The sequence below is a fragment of the Danio aesculapii genome, chromosome 4 (assembly GCF_903798145.1).
Source record: "Danio aesculapii chromosome 4, fDanAes4.1, whole genome shotgun sequence".
Taxonomy (NCBI): Eukaryota; Metazoa; Chordata; class Actinopteri; order Cypriniformes; family Danionidae; genus Danio; species Danio aesculapii.
Window position 1 is genome coordinate 15,517,056 of NC_079438.1, and position 22,356 is coordinate 15,539,411.

Sequence of the window (22,356 nt, forward strand, 5' to 3'; positions counted from 1 at the left end):
GATTTATAAAGCATCAATAGTCCTCACTTTAGATTAGGTCACAAAACTGAATGAAGTTGAGTTAATAAAGCATTTATTAACATATTAGTTAACTATTAGTATATGCCTGAATAATAAGATATATAAACGTTGATTTCAATAGTTTATTAATCATTTACTAACTCATTCTGAATGATCTTAAAAACATTGACTACTCTTAAATACAACTGGATTGTTAATAATGTGATACTTATTTTAGTAATGAAAAATAAATCATTAATAAAGTATGAAAGTGCAATTATTAAGCACATTATGAATGTGGTTGTAAGTCAAGAATAGATCATTTGTAGCTGCAGTTATAAACTGTTTACTAACGTTTACTAATGTAGAGTTAATGCTTAACAGATAAGGAATTCACTAGATGCTAATGCTTAGTAAATGATTTATAGTGTGTAGTTATTATAAAGTGTTACCAACATGGGTTTTGGTGTTTCGTGACCCTTTAAACACATCAGATGAACACATCAATATTGTTTTTGTTCTCTACACAGGCTACGGTGCTGTAATCTCACTGTTCAGTCCTGTGAGAGTTTGTCTTCAGCTCTACAATCCTCAAACTGTGTCCTGAGAGAGCTGGACCTGAGTAACAATGACCTGCAGGATTCAGGAGTGAAGCTTCTCTCTGATGGACTGAAGAGCCCAAACTGTAAACTGGAGACACTGAGGTCTGAGTTTACGTACCTGATTTATTAACTTATTTATTGATTGATTGATTTTTTGCTTTGTTTTGTTACATCAGACAGATCACATTAACAGTGTGTTTTTAGTCAATTGTGTTCTTTTTCAGATTGGCCATGTGTAATCTCACTGTTCAGTGTTGTGAGAGTTTGTCTTCAGCTCTACAATCCTCAAACTGTGTCCTGAGAGAGCTGGACCTGAGTAACAATGACCTGCAGGATTCAGGAGTGAAGCTTCTCTCTGATGGATTGAAGACTGTAAACTGTAAACTGGAGACACTGAGGTAAATACTTTTCCACTCAACAATAACTACAGATAGACAGTTACATATTAGGGCTTTTTATAATTAAACATGTTAACCCTGGGTGGTACTAAACCCCAGATAACAGGAATTATGGTTTATGAGTAATTATGTTCACACTGCTCATACTATACCTGTAGTTAACAAATAATCCAGAGTGTTCATTAACAGATGATTCAGTAACTATACATCACTAAACCCCTGTTTAACGCTCTTATTTGCATATTTGTGTTGTCACGTTGCTGATTGGATGAACAGCAGGTAATCTTACGCCTGTGAGCAGCACGTATGCAGCGTGTATGGAGAGCGAAGCAGCACGCAGGCGTTTGCCTTTCACACCAGCTGCGTTTGCAGCGCGCAGCTCTTCGGCAGCTACTGCAGAGATCAATCTATTCTATTCTATCTAGTTACATATCTTTCTCTATATACAAAAACATTCTTTTTTTTACACTTTTCATCTGCACCAAGGCTCGCGGCCACCTCCTCCTGTGCTGTTTCTTTAACCTGCAAGTCTTTATTTTACAAATGATATAGATCATACAGTACTGTGTGCTTCTCAAGCTCTATGAGCAGTGCCATTCGTGTCTGGTGGGCTCAGAAGACAATCGCCTGTGATATCATGTCATTTGGTTTTTGATTGTCAGGTTGTTGTAGGCCTAGTTATAATAATATTTATACAATATAGTTATAATGATATTTATACATGATCAAACTTGTGTTACTTTCTCCGCTTTAGTAATGTCCAGCGGCAGAGTAACAGCTCGTGCAAAGGATGAGACGGACAAAAGTAATCAATGCATCCCCTTCTTTTACTGATTTTCGTGTTGTCAGGTTCACAGTGCAAACAGCTCCTGGTGGAATAACTTGAGTGAACATAAAACAAAGCCGAATAAAACTTTCTTTCTCTGCTTCAGCTGCAAAGCACATGGCGAGCTCACATCATCCAGTATGCGTGTCGAACTACACGACCCACAATACACTTCACTATGGACTAAAAAAACAGCAGTCTTAAAGCGGACTTCCCCTCTCCTGCAACAATAGTGAGCAACTTAATTAAAACGAATACTAAAGCTGTTTTAAATTTGGTTTTGTAGTTCGGGCCCAAATAAATGTTTGTTGCAGTTTTTAATCGTTTAAGTTCATTTGATTGACTATATATAAATCGGTTGATATTATTGATGCATTTATTGGGTAAAATTGCTACTTTTTACTGTCATTCAGTGTGTTTTGGTCATTATCAATGCACTGTCACTTTAATTGAGCGTGAGCAGCATGGCAAAAATAGACCCAGCGCCGAAACTATCTGCTGCTTCAGTGATGCTCATGCCTCGCACTGACGCGCTGCTGTGTGCGGTATGAAAGTTCTAATCTGTTAACATGCACTGCTTACGCTTGCGGTGTGAAACAGGCTTTAGTGTCTATTCACTCAGAATGCAGAATTGAATAAAGTGCATCAAAAAGCCCAGTGGTATCCAGCCTTAGCCTCTGAGCACCTGTGAACAGAAACTTTCAACACTTGCTCTGAGTTCTTCTTGCTCTGGTTCTACTGCTTTGGAGCTGACACGGATGACTGGTGCTATGTGTAGAGGTTCTTATAACTTGACACAGCGTCTAAATAATGCTGCACTCAAGTGTGCAGTGCTTCAAAAGACGTGAGGCATAAGAGGAATCATAACACAATCATAATGGTAATGAACTAAATGAACTCTCCTTATGATGTCATTTGTTTAAAATATCACCGTGTAAGACATTAGTTTCAAGAAGATAAAGACAAAAGTACAAATTATTGAAAACAAGAAGCAAATCATGTAATCTAACATCTCTTGATCACTCCAGTTTGCACATTTTCCATCTTTGAATATTTATGCTGATCAGTTTCTGATTGGCTGTTTCTGTTGCCGAGTGTCTAGCACAGAGGTGGGCAAACTACGGCCCGTGGGCCATATGCGGCCCGCTGAACACTTTCATCCGGCCCGCGAGAGAGTTTTTAAAATGCTGCTTCTGAGTAACAGTTATGTTTTATAATTAGTAAATTAATGATGCAATACAAGTGAACGCCATGTGATGGCAGTATTGCACGCGGTACCCTTAGCGCAACCAGTAGTATTAGAACACACTCTCGGATATTAAAATGCACTCGCGCGCTAAATGACTGAAAATGAGTCAGGCAAACACAATGGACTCTGAATGCCGTGTGTTTAGAGAAGAATGGACAACAAAATACGTTCCAACACCGCGAGGTGCAGCGCACTGCCCTTCTGTTGACAAGAAATAAAGGAGCGCCGTGTGCTTTTTTATGTCATTAGCCAACGACTGAATCAGCTGAGTATAGTTCCAGGAGTCTCCCGCAAATGCATAGAGACTCCCGGATACCCGCAAACGAGTGATAATCTCCCGGAAATCACGCGTCTCCCTCCCGGTCCTCATGTAAGTTGCGCACCCTTCTCAGCCCTCCCTCCTCACACAACGCGACACTCTCGCCCGGGAATGACTATGCTCAACCTGGGATGTCTGATATTAATATAACTTTATTTTCAGGCTCATTGTTCACATTAACACACTCATAATAACATGACTTGGAATAACAAAGACTGAGATTCTTCCTCCGCTTTATCTCATAGTTTTATAATGGTTGATATGAGCATATTAATACAATCTCAAATGAGATTATTGTGAATTTAACTCATATTATATAATAATTGCTGTTTAATTGTGTTCATTTTTGTCTTAGAATATATTTTCCATGCATACATCTACTTTAAACAGTTCTTTTATCAAAGATTTGTGGTTTTGTCAAGTTTTATGATGATTAATCTGTATATTCTAAAAGCAGTGCAAATTAGACTATTGTCAATTTGACTGAATAATAAACTTTAATAATTATTTTTAATGTGTTAATATGAGGTGTTTTCTATCAGACAATATCTTTTCTATTCTCCACTGTAAAAAAATACATTATTATTATTATTGTTGTTATTATTATTATTGTTGTTATTATTATTGTTGTTGTTATTATCATAATTATTATGGCTATTATTAATATAATTATTATTATTATTATTGTTGTTGTTGTTATTATTATTACATTATTATTATTATTGTTATTATTAATATTATTATATTTTAAGGGATTATTATTATTTTATTGTTTTATGATGATTGATAAGGAAATATTAATAGCAGTGCTAATTCATTTGACTTGTAAATTTGACTTAATAATAACTATTTTTAAAATCTGTTTTGTGTTAATGTGACATGTTTCTGTCTGATATTACATGTTTCATGCCTGCTGCCACTATAAATAAGTATTTTTTTGAAGGATTTGACATGTGGCCCTTCACTAGGTTTGGAAAACTTGATGTGGCCCTCGGGTTAAAAAGTTTGCCCACCACTGGTCTAGCAGCAACGAGCAAACATTGCTCTGCTTCACACTGAACAAACTTAGCAGCACAATGCAGGGTTAACACTACAAATACAATGCTAACACCGCTCCATAGCAGGGCTTCATAACCCTGGGAAAAATGCAGTGCTGTCACTGCTTTCAGATTACAGGTTTGAAACTCTTTACTTGGTTAAAAAGCAGTGTGAACAGCCCTAAAGTGTTACCAGATGTGGAGCCCCTTTAGTGGATTGGCAGAAGAAACAAAACATCTGCAGGGGTACGGTTTTATTCATATCTAAACAAATGTAATTAAACATTAATGATGAAAACATAGTCATTTAAGTCAAAAAACGACGGACAACATTGATATAATAGATTGATTTGCACAAATCCTTTGACAACTGAAATGAGGCTATGTGTGAGAAAGTCTTACCTCTGATTTATATTTTGACTATGTCTGTGGGTGTCCACACCAAGCAGCAACCTCCCGCTCTCCCTCATGAAGGCAATATGGAAGTAATTAAAACTGTTATTCATCGACAGGGGCTTGCTCCAGGAACTCCAGATGTTCACTGACTGCAATGCTAAATTGGCCAATTTTACAGCTGATAAAAAGTGTTTACAGCCTGATACAAAAGATGGTTTTAGTGCATTTAGCTAATATTGCCCTTCATGGCAACATCATTTTTTTATAACTCATCCTTTTCATTTATATTAAGTCTGCATAATAAGGGTGTGGCCCCTTGAGTGACAGCTAGGTCTCGATGCTTACTGTCTTGTCACCTCAGCAAATTCCAGCTGATTAGCCGCTGAACTCTGCAGATACATCATATTTTTGTTTGTTTTATGTGGCTTTACACAGTCAATTTCCTTTTGGAATTGTTTCCTACAATTATCAGATGATATGGCATGCTGTGTACACTTAATTGTGCTCACAAACTGTTTAAGTGGCCTCCGTTTCCCAGGTGAGTGAAATTCTTATATACTGTATCTATAAATATGTTTGTTTTATTTAAGATAATTTATCATTTTCTTTGGAACTGTAAAGCACTCCGCCAGATTGATTAGCTGTAGGCTCTAGAACAGTCTTCTGAAGTGTTGTCATACAGTGTTATGCTGGATTTCATAAATAGCCTCGCATTTACTAACACACACTATATCTGAAGTATTTGGAAGTAATTTGTCTTTTCCTCCTGTAGAAAAACGTCATAAGAACAATATTAAGTGGCTTAATGTATTACAACAGTGTTTTTAAAAGACTAAACACTTTATTGATATTGTACACAACAAAGCACATGTGCTTAGAACATAACCGAGTCGCAGGTAATGAAGTTTTATGTGTTTCTCCCAAAGAAAAGCCAGGCTAAGCAAAATGCTAGCAGGCGTCTGTAGCTCCGCTCACGCTCTGCCTCTTTGCCCTTATTTGGTCACCCCTGGTCAGTGCGATGATGTGTGAACAAAATGGCAATGGTTGGCCACACCTACTTGTAGCTTAATTTGCTCTCTTCAGAAACCTATGGGTGACATCACAAATACTACGTCCATATCTCTTACAGTCTATGGTGTCAACATTCAAAATCGCTTTCCCTGTGAAAGTAAACTGCAGCAAGAACAAAAATAAACATTGTAACAACTTTAATCTCTGTTTGAAACAAAACAATCAATCTATAGGCGTGAAAGCACCCTGAGTTAAGAGTTAAAGTTAAGCTATTTTTTTGCCCTGGTGAAGGTTTGACATGCTCTGATATTTGTGCCTTTTAGGTTTCTTAAAAAACATATAAAATTATTATGACAAAGACTTAAAATAATCCTGATTACTCATTCAGCTACAACAATATATTGGAAATTCTGTATGTGAAGGAGAGTCAGCAGTCATGAATATTGATAGGATTCTCACCTGACAGAATAAAGGTCTCCTAATGGACAATCAGTGTGAATGTGACTGTCAGGCAGGTGATAAATGCATTAAGAGAGTGTTTGTGTTTGTTTGAGCTCATTTTGTTTTAGTCCACAACATAATCAAAATATAAATAATGAAATCAGCCCATTTTCTATTGTGTTTTATACATTATTTTAAGATTTCCTTCTGGGGTTTAATGTGCTTATTCCTCACAGCAGACTTTACAGCTTTATATGGTGTATTATGAACAATTTATAAAAATAAAGTCGAGTCCTTGTTGAGTGTTTGAGTGTGTTTGCAAATCTCAGAGGTTGATCAATAACATCACTGCTGTTGACATGAGCAGAAACAGCAGTCAGTATCTTCACAACACAAAGAGATGTGTGATTGTCCAACTGTGTGTTGTGAACTCTTGCTGTGTTTGTAGATTGTCTGGCTGTATGGTGACAGAGGAAGGCTGTGGTTTTCTGTCTTCAGCTCTGACTTCAAACCCCTCACACCTGAGAGAGCTGGATCTGAGCTACAATCATCCAGGAGATTCAGGAGTCAAGCTGCTCTCTGAACAACTGGAGGATCCAAACTACACACTGGACAAACTCAAGTATGTGGAGCATCACTGGCCTTGTGCTTTTCCACTTAAATCTCTTTTCTGATCTTCAGTTTTCTGTGAGGGTTATGGGGTAAGGACAGACAGAAGATACAGCTTGTAGAGTATTCCAGTCATGTCTATGAAGAGCAAATCATTGAGTGAGAAATGAATCTCCTCTGTAAATGTTGGAGTGTATTGGCTCAGTTGTGACATTAAGCGGGACACACTGTACAGTTTCAGCATTTGAGCTGAGCAGAGAAACTTCTTCCTACATTTCTGCTGAAGAATCCTACAAATGTTGGACTCAAATGGTCCATTGCATGTTCAAAACTTGACGGAGATCTGAGTTGAAAATTAAGAAGTTTTATTTTGAATGCAAGAAGTTAGAGAATACACGTTCTGCACAGGAGAGGTGTAAAATCAGTTCAGCCCCCTCTATTAGGCTCTCCTTCATGCTTTTATACTGTCTTTTGCACACTATTTAACCCCAAACCTATTGACTTATATGGTGTTGACAGTTTGACCATTAAGCAACCAGATATTCCTCTTCCTGGTATCTGTGTATCTTCTCTTGATAGTTGACCTTTTAAGGCAGATGTTTCAGAGCACGTACACACAGCTTATACGTCCTGTCATTCTCAGACCTTTCTGCATTCTCCATCCACCCCCACCCGATAACAGGATGCGCTGTTCTCTAGCATTCTGCAACATTTCTCTATACTTGTGCACATAATATAGCAGTTAACCCTTTAAAGCAAAAGCCTTCATGTCTATATTTACTACGTACTTTACTAACAAAGCTTAATAAAATGCTTATCCTTCAATACAAGGTCAGGAATAGGGTTGGAGATTGAAAATCGATTGAGATTCTGTAATCAGACACTTGGATTATAATTCAGATACTTGTTATAAAATGAACATGTCGATTCCTCTTCTTGTTTCTTGTGCACACATGTGTATTTTTTCACTTGCTAATCTGTCAGGAACTTGGGCGCTGGCGAGCAGCTTTAATAATCTGAACATAGTTTAGAGATGGACTGCAACATGTGCTCAAAGGTTGCATGTGGTGAAGAACGATGGCAAAGCTAAATGTAATCATTGTAATAAATCATCGCCATCAACATGAGCAGTATCTGCGGTCGCTTCACAAACAGAGTAAAAGAACACACTGTGTTAGATTCATTGTGCATCCCAGGTGACACTCTGTTGAAGTCTGTGAGAAACTCACACCTGAGCAATGCATGAGTCTTCATTTTCCATATGATACACAAAACTCATTTCTCAGATTTGTTTGTTTTCTTTTATTTTGATGTTTGAATTGTTTGAGATTTTACCAAAATCTGCTTCAATTCCATGTCATCAGCTCCTGTAGAAATATTATTCCCAGGAGAAAACATGATATATTCAATACTTTTTCCCCCCACTGTACATATTAAACCTGTAAACCAGATAAAGTGCAAATATAGGTCTAATAGATCAACAATAAAACAAATCAATCATCTATAATCTCATTAATCTCATTTAATGCAGAAAGTAGGCTCGCCTATTTATAGAGTGTGTTTAATTGATCTGGAGCTTTAATAAAATATGCTCTAGTAAACTATAAAAATTGCAACAGTAGCCGAACGTGTCTCCTTTGTCTATTTGTGATCAGATCGATGAGAATGAACCTGAATACCTGCATGAACAGAACCTAAATGACTTTTTATTTTATTTATTTATTATTTTCATTGGAATCAAAACTGGCAGTCGATAAGAATCGAAATCGATGAGCAAAATCAAAATAGGAATAGGAATCTACTAATACCCAGCCCTAGTCAGCAATCTGTGTGTGTAAGGTTTGGGAGCATATTAAAAATTACTTATATAAAATATTACATATTTTTTTTTGTTTTGTTTAACTGGTTGATGAACATAGAATAAATAAAACATGAATCAAATTAATTACACTGTAAAACTGATTGTGGTTTTAACAGTAAAAATCTACAGTTAAAACCTGTTCAATTAAAGAGCCCATATTATACATGAAATAGGGTCATATTTAGGTTGTAAGGGTCTCCAACAACAGTCTAATATGCATGCAAGGTCAAAAAACACTTTCAAAGTCTTATAATCTGCATTTAGTTTTACCTAATTATCCCAGCGACTCCCATATGAATCGTTCAGCGATTCATTTGTTCCCAAACCCCTCCTCAGCGCGAAGCTAATCTGCGCTGATTGGACCGATGACAGCCTGCTGCGATTGGTCGAAACTGACAGCCTTCAGCGCGAGACAGAGTGAAATGCCCAGCAGCTAATCAACAATATAAAAGTCATCACAGTGCATACACGCTTTATAGTGTAAGGTGTGGATTTTGGCTGCCAGTGGGTGAATGTAAATACAGACGATGCACTTAAAAAAAACAGACGACAAACTATTTTATTGAGCAAAAACTCCAAGAACTGGCGAGGAGCACGTCACCCTCTACCTGCTCTTTTCACACAGACGCACACACAAACACCTCCTCCTCCTCCTTGGAAGACACAGCACCAATAGAGGGGGAGATGTCCGCGACACCTCCCTCACCACCCGCGTCCTGAGTTATATCTGCGACACCCACCGTGCTCACTTTGCTAACGGGTCACTTTTGTTTTCACTTTCGGGTTGAGGGCGAGGTGATCGTCTTTAACCTAGAGCGGCAGTTCAGCTTGCTGAACCGGCCCTGCGCAACACACACACACGCAACACACACACACACACACACAACCCTCACCGTTCGCCTAGATTAGAGCGCCAGTTCAGCTTGCTGGGTGCAATTTAGACAGCTCCCTTGAACCTGAGCTAAAATATTTTGAAACTTGACCGTTGCATGCGTGTAGCAACAGCTGACGATCCGTAAACAAAGCCGCATGTGTCGCGTTTTCAACGTGGCTTTACACGCGATACGAGAATAAAGAGATAACCTCATACAGTACACGCGGTTACAAGTAACAAAGCACAACTAAATGCATCATTTGCAAGCTAGAGTAAACGAGGCAACAGTTTTAATCGCACGTACTTACACTGGTGAAATGGGGGAAGAAACTGATTCATGATCCACAGATCCTTGTTCTGACAGTCTTTACTGATCCTTCCTTTAACAAACCGATGAAGTCTTCTTTGTAAGCATGTAGTTTCCAGAATGTTATAATGCTGAGCTTTCATCTTTGGGTAGGCTGTCGATAGTATCCATCTGCACAGCCTGACTTCATTCCACCGGTGTCTGTGTGTGTCTCTGTGTGTGTGTGCGTGTGTGTGTGTTTGTGTGTGTGGGGCTTTTTTTCTGTGTTAGTGGGCGGGGCCGCAGGTTTCAAATCTCCCGGGTGTGTGCGTGCAACTACTTGTGTTTCGTAGCTGCGTCATCGCGAAACACCTAATGACTCGTTATCAAGACGACTCGTTTGAAGCACTATGAGTCGACTCTTTTATAGATGAATCAATAGTTTTAAACACTGTACACTTACAGATTTAAGCCTTAGCTGGATATTTCACTTCACTTAGAGCTGTGTTACACACTACATGGAAGGGCATTTTCAAAAACCCATAATATGGGCTCTTTAAGTTTAGTTTATGTAGAAATGACGGAAGATAACTGTGATAGATCTACATTTTGTCTTTGAGAAAGTAAGCAGCATTCAGAGTTGACACTCAGAGTGTCTGAAATCTCCCCATACACCCTCATTCACTAGTCCCTACATTAGTTGATCAGAAAAGTCCATTAGACAGAGTGAATGAGCTCACATGAGTGAACTGAGACACTGATGAACACCTGCTGTTAACAAGAACTATCAATGAAGGAAAGAACAAGACACAAAACTACAGACAAATGAATGAGAACAGAGGAGGATTAAACACCTCCACAAACAGCATTACAGCTTTACTGATCACACTTTGACTTAATTTCTCTCATTTTTCTGCTAAACCTCTTTGATCATTAACAGAGCTTTAGACTTTTACTGAAGATTTTTTATTAGACCTCACCATCACACTGGTCAGAGGCTGTACTATTTGGGCTCTTGATCCTTTACTCTTTCACATTAAAGGGCACCTATGGTGAAAAATCTACTTTACAAGATGTTTGGACAGAAATGTGTGTAAGTATAGTGTATAGACCGTCATATTGGGGTGATATAAACACACCCAGTCCTTTTTTTTTTTTTTTCAAATTTAACAACATAAAATCGGTGGACCAATTGGAGCTGTTTTCAGATCGACCGCAACTTTACATAGGAGAGCGGTCCCCCCGCCCACCAAAATTGATTGACAGCTGTGTATTAACATGTCCCGGTAGTCACGAGACAGGAACGAGCGCAAAGCAGCCGGGAATAAAAGGTCTGTTCAGTTCGCTAGGATCATCAATCATCATCAAACGTGATCAAGAGTTTTACAAGTTTAAAATGTTTTAAAACAGAGCATGTGTGTAATGAATTACAGCGATTCACTTCAGATGCACTTCATCAGCACAGCCGCGTGTCAGAACAATTATAAAGGAAGACGCTTCAGTCCCGGTTTGTGGACGTTAAATCAGGTTTATTTTGTACATTAACATAACAGATATTCATACAGCAGTGGAGATTACCAGTAACATGTCACATATGCGTGCAAAACGAGTGCAAAGCCTAACGCGCGCGCTCTCTCTCTGTGTATGTGTGTCTGCACTATGTGTGTGTGTCTGCACTATGTGTGTGTATGTGTCTGCGTTATGTGTGTGTGTGAACTTTGTAATGACATTGTGTGTGACTCATTGTTGCAAATCCACAAAAAATGCATCAAATACTGATTGTTAAAGTTCTTACTGTAGTATTTCTCACACACGTTATGTGAGATCTGCTTCCTGAGGCAGCCGAGGGTGACGATTGCTGATAGGCACGTGGGAACGGTGGGCGGGGAGGACTAGCCTTAAAGGGCCAGTACAAAAAAAACAGCAAAACCTTTTTTTCAGCTATTATATAGACACTTCAAACAGCTCTAATAAATAGTCTGATGGGTGTTTTGAGCTGAAACTTTACAGACACATTCTGGGGACACAAAAGACTTATATTAAATAGGAAAAAAATGAGTTTCCTATTTCCACATCTGATCTAAAAGCTCTCATCTAAATGCAGTTATTAATGCATTGATATAATCTATTGTTGATCATCCAATCAGAATCCAGCATTCAGCAGACACTGTAAATGTCTTATTGTAGTGAATCTGCATAATGAGTGATGTTTGATCAGAATCATTCTGACTGCAGACCTGCTGAAAATAAAGTGTGTGCAGTGTTTCTTTACTGACTGAGTGTCAATCGGTGTGTGTTTACAGTCTGGGTCATGGAGGACAGCAGAGGATTACAGCAGGACCATGCAAATGTACGTCTACACAAACACACACACACACACACACACACACACACACACACACACACACACACACACACACCTGTAGTGAGTGTTAGTGTGCTTATAAATGTGTCTCTTCTTGTGTTCAGATGCCTGTTTTCTCACACTGGATCCAAACACAGCACACACTCGTCTCATTCTGTCTGAGGAAAACAGAGAGGTGACGTATATGAGAGAGAAACAGTCGTATCCTGATCATCCAGACAGATTTGATGTTTATCCTCAGGTGTTGTGCAGAGAGAGTGTGTGTGGACGCTGTTACTGGGAGATTGACTGGAGTGGAGATGATTATGAAGTGTTAATAGCAGTGTCCTATAAGAGCATCAGGAGGAAGGGAGACAGTTGTGAGTGTTGGTTTGGGTCTAATGCTCAGTCCTGGAGTTTGCTCTGCTTTTCCTCCAGTTTCATATTCACACACAATAACACACACACTCGTCTCCCAGTAGAGTCAATCAGCAGGAGAATAGGAGTGTTTGTGGATCACAGTGCAGGAACTCTGATCTTCTTCAACATCAATAGAGACACAATGAGCCTCATCCACTCAGTCCAGACCACATTCACTGAGCCGCTCTGTGCTGGGTTTAGTGTTTATTATGGATCATCAGTGAAACTGTGCTGGAGACTGAGAGACTGAAGAGAGATTTACCCATAATCCTCTGCAGGAGCAGTGAGATTGTGTGTGTGTGTGTGTGTGTGTGTGTGCGTGCATGTGTGTGTGTGCGTGCATGTGTGTGTCAAATGTATGTTTATAAAGTGTCTTTCACAAGCATTTACTAAGAACAGGTCCTTTGTGTATGTATTATATTATATTCTTGATTTTTCTCTGTTGTTTGTGCACAAATATTAATTGTCAAATCCACTAGAGATGATGTTTATTTGATGATGAACGTGAAATGTCTGAATCTCTGTCAAATATACAATCAACAGCTCACAGACTCAAATCAGCTTCAGAGAGCTTCTGGAAATCACAACAGCAACAAATATCAATTAAATGAATAAATAAAGGATGAATGAATTTATTATTCATGTGGTTCTTATGTTAATTTAATTATATGAACATGACATACAATGAAAACACAGCCTATTTAATGCAGCCAGAAGAGAGAATAATTCCAGATGTACTGTTCTGCCCCCATACACACTGCATTACACACACCTCACATTAACGCTCATTAGTTTATTGTAATTTGATATAAAGATTATGTAATTCATACATAAACATATATAAATGCACATATATTAAAAACAACAACGAAATATGAAAGACTTTGATGGATTTAAGCTGCTGATGGCTGTTAAACGTGTGATAACAGTCTTGTGAAAGGGTTCATTATTCAACATCATGAGTCTCTAATGTTCAAATCTGGACTTTCAGAGCAGACAAATGAGCTTTTACAGCATCTTCATCTCATACAAGTTTATTAAAGATTATTCTAATGAGCTTTTCAGAATTTGTTGGGTTGCTGCTTGAATGCTGACCTTGATTTATTATGGTTTTACAGTAGATCTCTAAACTGATCTCTGCTAAATGTGGAGGTCTGATCTTTTATGATTAGTGATTTGGGTTGAAATAAACTTTCAGTTAAACTTGACAATTTCCTCAAGTTTCCCAGTGAAGGGTCACAGCTGGAAGGGCATCTGCTGCGTAAAACATATGCTGGATAAGTTGACGGTTCATTCCGCTGTGGCGACCCCAGATTACTAAAGGGACAAAGCCAAAATGGAAATGAATGAATGAATTTCCTCAAGTGAGCTTTGGAAGTCCGTAAGCTGGAAAAAACAAATCTATTTGCTGAATATTGGTTGGACAGAGTAGTCATTTTTATTTTAGATTAGTTAAAGAGGACGGTGACCTTTATTCTGAGTTTCCTGTCATTTGTTGGAGGACTTATGAATGGGTTATTAATTATGTCTCACACAAAACAATGCTGCTAAAACAACTGTGATACTGACAGTAATATTGGCATCATTATAAGGAATGCTTACAGCTTTATATCAAATCTCTCTCTCTCTCTCTCTCTCTCTCTCTCTCTCTCTCTCTCTCTATATATATATATATATATATATATATATATATATATATATATATATATATATATCAAGCAATTTTATGATTTACTTTTTTGTTTCTCTGATGCTCATTTATATTATTTATTTTTATTTATATTTATTTATTTTAATTTTTATATTATAATCTTTTTATTTAGATATATTAGTGCATTCATTTATTGATTCTGAATATTCATGTGTTGAGATTTTGTATCATGGCTGTGTGTACATTTATATCAACCTGAGTTACACTATGTTACTGTAAATAAACAGTTTTCTGTCTACTGTTACTGTTGTTGATTAAAAAAATTTATACAATAAATAATAAGATTGTGTTCATTGGTTTATTGTGGACCTGTTTTATTTAGAGCCTTTACTGTATTCAGCTGAATAACCTATTTAGATGCTCATTTATACTGAATAACTCAGATCTCAGTCTTACAACTTTTATTATGTAGTCATCATTGATCCCACAGAAAAGTTTCTTAAAAAATAAAGTAATACTTAAATAATTCACAGATTTGATCCTGTGAAGCAGTTTTTGCAGAAATTCAGCAGTCACACTGATAAATCTTGCTCTTCTGTATCATTTCTCAAAGTATCACTTATAAAGGTCCTTTTGTGCAATCGTTTCAGATTAATGTGAATTCATTAATTATCCTAAATATTTACATTAAAAACGCATCTGTGCGAGATTCAAAGTATGAAATAAATAAATGACTAGTTATGCTTCCTAGTAAAAGCTAAATCTAGTTTGTTATCAGCTGAAGGTGATCTCACTTCCTTTACATGTGTGATCAGGAACCTTAGGCCTATGTTTTATGCGTTTTAACATGTAGTAATAATAATAGTAATTAATATGTTCTGCTCTCCCTGCAGATTTTCTCGAACAAGTCTCCTGTCCCAACACACACACACAAACACAAACATTTAACAAACCCAAAGGCACTTTTAAGAGCCAACATCTATCTATCTATCTATCTATCTATCTATCTATCTATCTATCTATCTATCTATCTATCTATCTATCTATCTATCTATCTATCTATCTATCTATCTATCTATCTATCTATCTATCTATCTATCTATCTATCTATCTTTCTCACACACTACCACTGTTCGTGTCTGTTATAGTTGTCCATCTGGCTGTTTGTCTATCTGTCTGTATCTGTTTGTGTTGCAATGTCCACAAAACACAAGGTTAACATGCAGGACCCTCACTACCAAAAGGGAAGACGAATGGCTCTTGAAATGAAGCTGGACCACATTCTAGCTGAAGCCAGGGTAGGTAAATAAATGAATGTAGACACAATTAACTTCTTCTAATGCTTATTGACATGGGCAAATGAGGTAATTTCATTTGAAAAAAATAAATCAGAAATATTCACTGCAACACAGACAGCAGCTGTGGAGAGGAAACGTCCACGCTCTGTACAAGACGCTCCACATGGCTTTAAAAGGAACATGGGTCATGGCAAGCCAAGGGGGAGGCAAGGAGGATGGCGCCACGCTTCAGCAACAGGTTATATCTCAATTCCAATTGTAAAAAGTAATTTAAAAGCAGAAAAACGTTTTAGTAGTGTTTTTATACTAAAGTAGAATACATTGCAAAGTATGTATCTGAAATGTATGATTTTATAAATTGTTTAAGTAAAGAGACAGCACATGAATGCAGGGATATCCTTCAACGTGTTATTTTTCTATGTAAGGTTTTACAGTCACACGCATCCCTGTTGAGTACTCAGTGTCATTAAGTGTGGAGATTCCACTCACTGTACCCTCAGCAAAACTAAATCCTCAAGAGCAATTAGGTAAATCAAAAAGATGAATTTAGGTTTAAATATGTAATCTATTCAAATGAAAGAAAAACTTCTTAAACTAAACTGGCAGCGCATTAGATGGTTTAAGAAGACCGTTTTGTGATTTAAGATCATTTGACTTTGAATTGATCCTCAATTAAATTTCTTCTATTTTGTGTACAGAAAAAAATATGGAGATACTTTCTGACATTTGAACATCATATCCTTCTGCTGAGCCTCAAAGAAGCTCTACGGATTCTTGGTCTTTTCGGCAACAGAAAGCATCAGAGCGCTAGGAAGAAGCAAGACCATACAACCTCAAATGCCTTATTAAAAAAGAGGCCGTTGGTCATTCTTTGTGTTGTCTTTGCCACGAGCCTGCTGTTATTAGGTTGGTTTTCATTCATGTTGAACTGGAAATAAACGGATGACCGCATGATAATTTGACCAATGATAAATTGTGGACTATGTGTATATGAACTTTCTTGGTTTATTTCTAGATTCATCATTCAAGTGCTAAACACTAAGCTACTATGCAGTCTTATAAAACAAATTTAAAACTAACATCTAAAAAAATGTAATATCTTAGATTCTTCGTTTGTTTTTATTAGGTGCAAAGAGTGTCTTCCTGTGGAGTGGTTCTGTGGAGACTGTGATGTACTGCATCACAAACAACAGCCACTCCACAACAGAGAATGTGTTTTCATGGATTTTTGGAAGCCATTCCTCCAACCTCACATGTTGTCAACGGTGAAGATCGATATTGAATCCATGAGCAAGGTATGCTCTCACAAACACCCATATTTTGCTGTCCATGTGTGTCTGCAACCAGTTATACATTGTCTAAAGTAATATTTTTGTCACTTTTTACCAGCTTGCATATTGCCATATGTGAAGGTGGGACAATGTTCCTGTGAAGGCACAAACTTCACTGTGGTTCCAGGCAAAGCAGTGATTTTAATTACCATCAATAGTAACACACACACACACACACACACATATGTATATATCTCTGGTATTGCATTTGTGATGGTTTTGTTGTTGTAGCACGATTGTTTATAATTTAGCGAGCCAAACCTAAACAATGTGTAATGTCAATGTAAACTGGGATTATAGGAACTTGTGTTACTTCCAACCATTCACAATGTGCAGAATTGTAAAATTATACAAGTATGTGGTAAAAGTGTATTTAATAATATTAATATTTATTAATATTTATTAATATTGTTCCTAGGGCGTTTTGACTTGCATCTGCCAATATATATTTGCCAAACATGCCAGCATCAGTGGACCCCTGACTTGAAAGACCTACTTAGGAGTGGATATTGGCCTGGCTCAGTGACCAGTTCAACATTTTATACTCTGGACCTCCTGAGCTCCTTTCAGGAACTCCAAGTCATCCCTCCAGGCAAGCCTTCGCAAAGCTGCTGGAGCATCGCACTAAGATTGGAGGAGGAGTAAGACTGTTACCAGACAAAACAAATCCTGTAGATCTGAAAATGTGAGGTGCACCGCACTCCTTTTTCGGTGACTTAAATAGAGAAGTGTGCCTCTGTTTTTTATGCTTATAGGCAACCATTAAATCTGCTTTCCTGTCATTTTAATGGAAGAATTATAGCATGAGCACTTTTAAATTCGTTTGCTATTAAGTAAATTGTGATAAAAAAGAAACTTTTAAGAAATAAAGGTTTGGTTTAGCATAATATAACAATTATTACCATAGACAGACATCACATGTTGTATTTAACTAATTTGACATCTCTTCCAGACTGGACAAATTAACGGCGATACACTACAGTGCAGCTTCTTAGATTATCCATATGCTTCATTAGAGGAAGACCAGCTCTGCTGTAGGGCACCTTTCACCTGCCCAGCCTGCATGCCAGAAATGTTGGCTGTTTCAGCAGATGGAAACAAAAACTTTATCGCTTTCGCCGAGAGACAAGGTTTATTCTTAATCACTTTAGTCATGTGTTTTACATATTTTACAGATTTATTGCATATTTTGTTTTTCTTTCTCTCTCAGCTCTGAGGCTCCTGCTTTTTCGAGGGGCTCTTTGTGGCTGAAGACAGTGCTGTGTCTAGATTTGTTGATACCATTCTAAAAGCAGTGAGAACTGTACGTTTCAGTCATAACCTGACCAATAAGTTGTCACAAAAACAACTATACAGTAGAAGTCCAACCTTGATTTTATTTAATTTGAGAAAATAAATGCAATATATTCACAACATGAGTTTCATTTGATGGTTTTGTTTATTATGTTTTATAGACACAGGGAAAAGGCACATGTGGACAGCAGCAAGGGACATAAGATAACATCAAGGAGGGCTTCCAAACTGGATGAAGAAGGGATGGAGGTTGCAGTGTGTCACAATGGGTTCCTACTGAAAGCCCTAAATATGTACAGGGGGGAGATATTTGCCTACCCTCTGTATCTTCAGAATGAGCTCATGCCAGCCAACCCATATGGAAAAGGTTCATTAAAAAGGCATGTGGTTCTTATATGTTTCAACTGAATTATACAAGGGACATATATGGTGCAAAAACCACATATACAAAATGCATACTATTAATGTATTGCCAATCATATATGTTATATATGACCTACATATGGCTAATGTCTTATAGATTTTTATGATGTTAAAACGTACAAAAAGAATGTTTTTATTTTGTCATAAGTGGAGCCCTATGCATATACTTATTCATATTCATGCATACTGTACACTTATTTTCAATCTTTTAAAGAAGAAATTTAAACTACATACACAAGCACAAGTTTTAATTGCTAATTTATTACAATGTTTTGTACAGGATACACTTGCAGTTTCCCTTTAAGTACTACCTTAGATTTCATTAAAAAGTCTTAGGCTACAAGTTTTCACAGTAGTTTTATCCTAAACCTACAAACACAATGTTATAAACATCTTATGCAAATGACTACGAGACAACAAGAGTTCATGTGACATACAAAAATGAGCTGTCAAATACATCAAAGCCAATTTTAACTTCTCAATTTTTAACAATTTTGTCACTCTTTTAGAAACTTGACTCATCTTTATTTACAATAATATGTTCTGATTTGTTCCCTAACAGACCCAGAGTGTTCACAATTATTGTAAATACATGGTGTCATTGCTGTCAACTGCTCTTTCAAATTCAGTAGGAAAACGAACAGCCTTGACAAAGGTCAATGCTATTTTGACAGTACATCCTCGAACCAGCTTCTGCACTGTACATCTGGGCTTCTTTGAGGTGCCTTTGGCGAAGACGTATGCATGTCTTTAAGGCATTGGATGACCACCTTCCCAGGGTCTGGATCTGTTGTTGTAAAGCCCTTTGGGCTTCTGTGGTGGCTGCTCATATTCTGAAACAGAGTATATACAGGAATCAGAAAGTGTAATTCAACACCTTTAAATACCTTTAAGACTCTTTCAATACGTTTAAAGACCTATAACCACTTTTCAACCAGAAATATTGGCGATATTTATCTTACAAAATATTTACTAAATATTAAAATGAAAGAAATTAATCCAAACTAAAACATACATATGGAATATAGATCTATAAAATCTAGCCGATTCAACATGTCCCTATAGAGCTGCAGAAATAATGGTGTTGCCTTGGTAACTGTGGTAAATAAGCAACAAGCTGTCAAATCTACTAGGATTTTACTGATTTCGTAACTACGCCACATCCTGATATTCACAGATTTAATACAGTCAAATTTTAGCATACAATGATACCTTGTTTGAAATAGATAAATTTAGTACATTGCAGGAATCTAAGACTATCTAAACTTTTAATGTCCTCAAACTTTTCTATATTGACTTATCTCCTTAACCCCTCGCAGAGGCCCTGTGAAAAGGGGGACTGGAGAGTAAGTGGGAGTCTGAGAGGCGGAGAATGCTATGAATCATCTCTAAATTCGGAATAGTGTTACTGGGCGATTGTCAACTATAAATGGGGAGGGGGAGAGGGGAGGAGGCAGGGGGAAGGCAGAGGGAAAATAAGGCTCGGCGGAGCGTCTCTGCTGTTGCAGAGGTGCAGTGGTAGTCAGCATTGGAGCATTATGAGTGCTAAATATTGTCAGTAACGATATGTAGAGATGAAGTAACAGAGGGGCTCAGCTAGAATGCCAGTGCAGTAGTGCTATGGGCGAATGTAACATGAAGCATCTCTGCTGTTGCAAAGATGCAGTGGTAGTCAGTATTGTATAGTTATGCATGTTCCTGTAAGAAAAAATTTATTGTCATTAGTGATAAGTAGAGGTGAGGTGAGAGTCAGTAGTGATATGTAGAGATGAAGTAAAAGAGGGGCTTAGCAAGAGTGCCAGTGCAGTAGTGCTATGGGTGAATGTTACTTGAATCATCTCTGCTGTTGCAAAGGTGCGTTGGTAGTCAGTATTGTATGGTTATGCATGTTCCTGTAAGAATAAAAATACTGTCAGTAGTGATATGTAGAGATGAGTAAAAGAGGAGCTTAGCTAGAGTGACAGTGCCATGGTGTTATTGGTGAATGAAACTGGGTGGAGTGTCTCTGCAGTTGCCGAGATGCAGTGGTAGTCAGCATTGGATGGTTATGCATGTTCCCGTAAGAATGAAAAATACTGTTGTAAGTGATATGTTGAGGTAAGTGAATAAGGGGTCGGTTAGAATGTCACTGCAGTTGCGCTGTAGGGGGGGGGGGGGGTGTAGCTCAGCTGAGCGTCTCTGCTGCTGCAGAGGTGCGGTGGGTCAGTATGGAGACAATATGTGCTCCTGCAGAAGCATCTATTACTGTATTCATGGGGGGTTGGGAGTGTGACGATAGTGGTATTTGAAGTGTAAGTGTATATGACTTGTTTAGAGCATTGCTGCTACATCAATTGACACTTGGGTGACCTCTAAATGGGTCAGAGCTGTGGTGAAAAGAGTAAATGGAAGTATGGGATAGTTTGAGTTTGGAGGGAAATTAAAGGAAGAAAAGAGATGCATGAGGGTGGAGGTCAGTTGGAGAAGATCAGCTGGGCTTCCGTGATGTGGTATTGTTCTCTTGAGGTGTAAGAAAGCGAATAGTGTTTGAAATGGGTGAATGGGGGGAGGGGTGCTTATTAATAAAGAAAGGCAGAGCTTCCTCCTCCTGCCTAGTTAGATCAGCTATGATGGGATGGAATGTGGGATTGAAATTATGTTAATTCAGACTTTTCAAAAACCAAAAAGGGGCTAGTGTGAATATGGCCTCAAGTGTGTGGGCTGTATGAGGCAAAAGGGGCTAGTGTGAATATGGCCTAAGGTGTGTGGGCTGTATGAGGGGAAATGCATCTTTGCGAAGAGTGTGAATACATTTGGAAATGGATGTAGAGTGTGATGGGTTGAATAAGGGTAGTTTCTGGAGCTGGTAGCCATGACCTCTAAAATGAGAAAACAAGAAAGAATTAGAGATTAAATGGTCACGACATGGTACATGTACAGCAGACATAATTAAATGTTTTAGCTGATATTCATGCAAGGTCACTTCGTAAGAGCGTGGGCAACTGTGAATGGAAGCGCCTTTGTTAATACATGTTACAATAGCTTAGATGTCACAATAAGCAAGGGTTGTAGAAGTGGACATTTGTCCCCCTGCAGGGTGGCAGATGGATGGAGAGCTGAGGATATGGGCCGTGTCTTGGCTGGTGGTCCTGGAAGTACCTCTTGAAGAGCAGGTGAGGTGATAGTATGGTGAAGTGGAGTTTAACCCCTTAGTGATATAGTAGTTTGTTTAAAAGCAAAATGTATCTAACAGAGTCAGTGGATGAAACGTTATTCTACTGCCAGAAATGTCCTCTTTGTTCGTAGCAGTCAAGCAGGAAGTTGTTTCTTGGCCGTTTCTCATCCCACTGACTTGCCATTATAAACTTGACTATGGCACTCATGTGTATTGATATACGAGTAGCTATTGGCATGTTGCAAAAGAGCTTCAATGCTTTGTGTTGAATGTTTTTCACTGGCTGGGTAATCTTTTCATTGGTTCCATGGCTATCAGATTAGATGTGGCAGAGGGGTTATTTTATGTATATATTTATTTATTTATTTTTATTATTATTGTTATTTTAATAAAATGTAAATATCAACTGCCAACATCAAACCCTTAACTTAAAAAAACGATGTCACCATTTAGTAGGAACTGTGTGAATGTACTGTTATCATGGGCTAAGATCACGTTTGGAATCTTACCATGATTGAAAAATCTCGAGCGTA

General features: G+C 37.8%; 1 long non-coding RNA gene across 2 annotated transcripts; it reads left to right on the top strand.

Moving 5' to 3' along the window:
• Positions 1-16,332: 16,332 nt before the first annotated feature.
• LOC130222269 (uncharacterized) lies at positions 16,333-18,077 on the top strand. 2 transcript variants are annotated; one of them, XR_008836398.1, is made up of 5 exons: positions 16,333-16,528; positions 16,749-16,917; positions 17,012-17,088; positions 17,372-17,643; positions 17,906-18,077. It is a non-coding gene; the product is annotated as an uncharacterized LOC130222269 (long non-coding RNA). The 2 variants fall into 2 exon arrangements; XR_008836399.1 differs by having other exon boundaries at positions 17,372-17,638.
• The last annotated feature ends 4,279 nt before the right edge of the window (positions 18,078-22,356 follow it).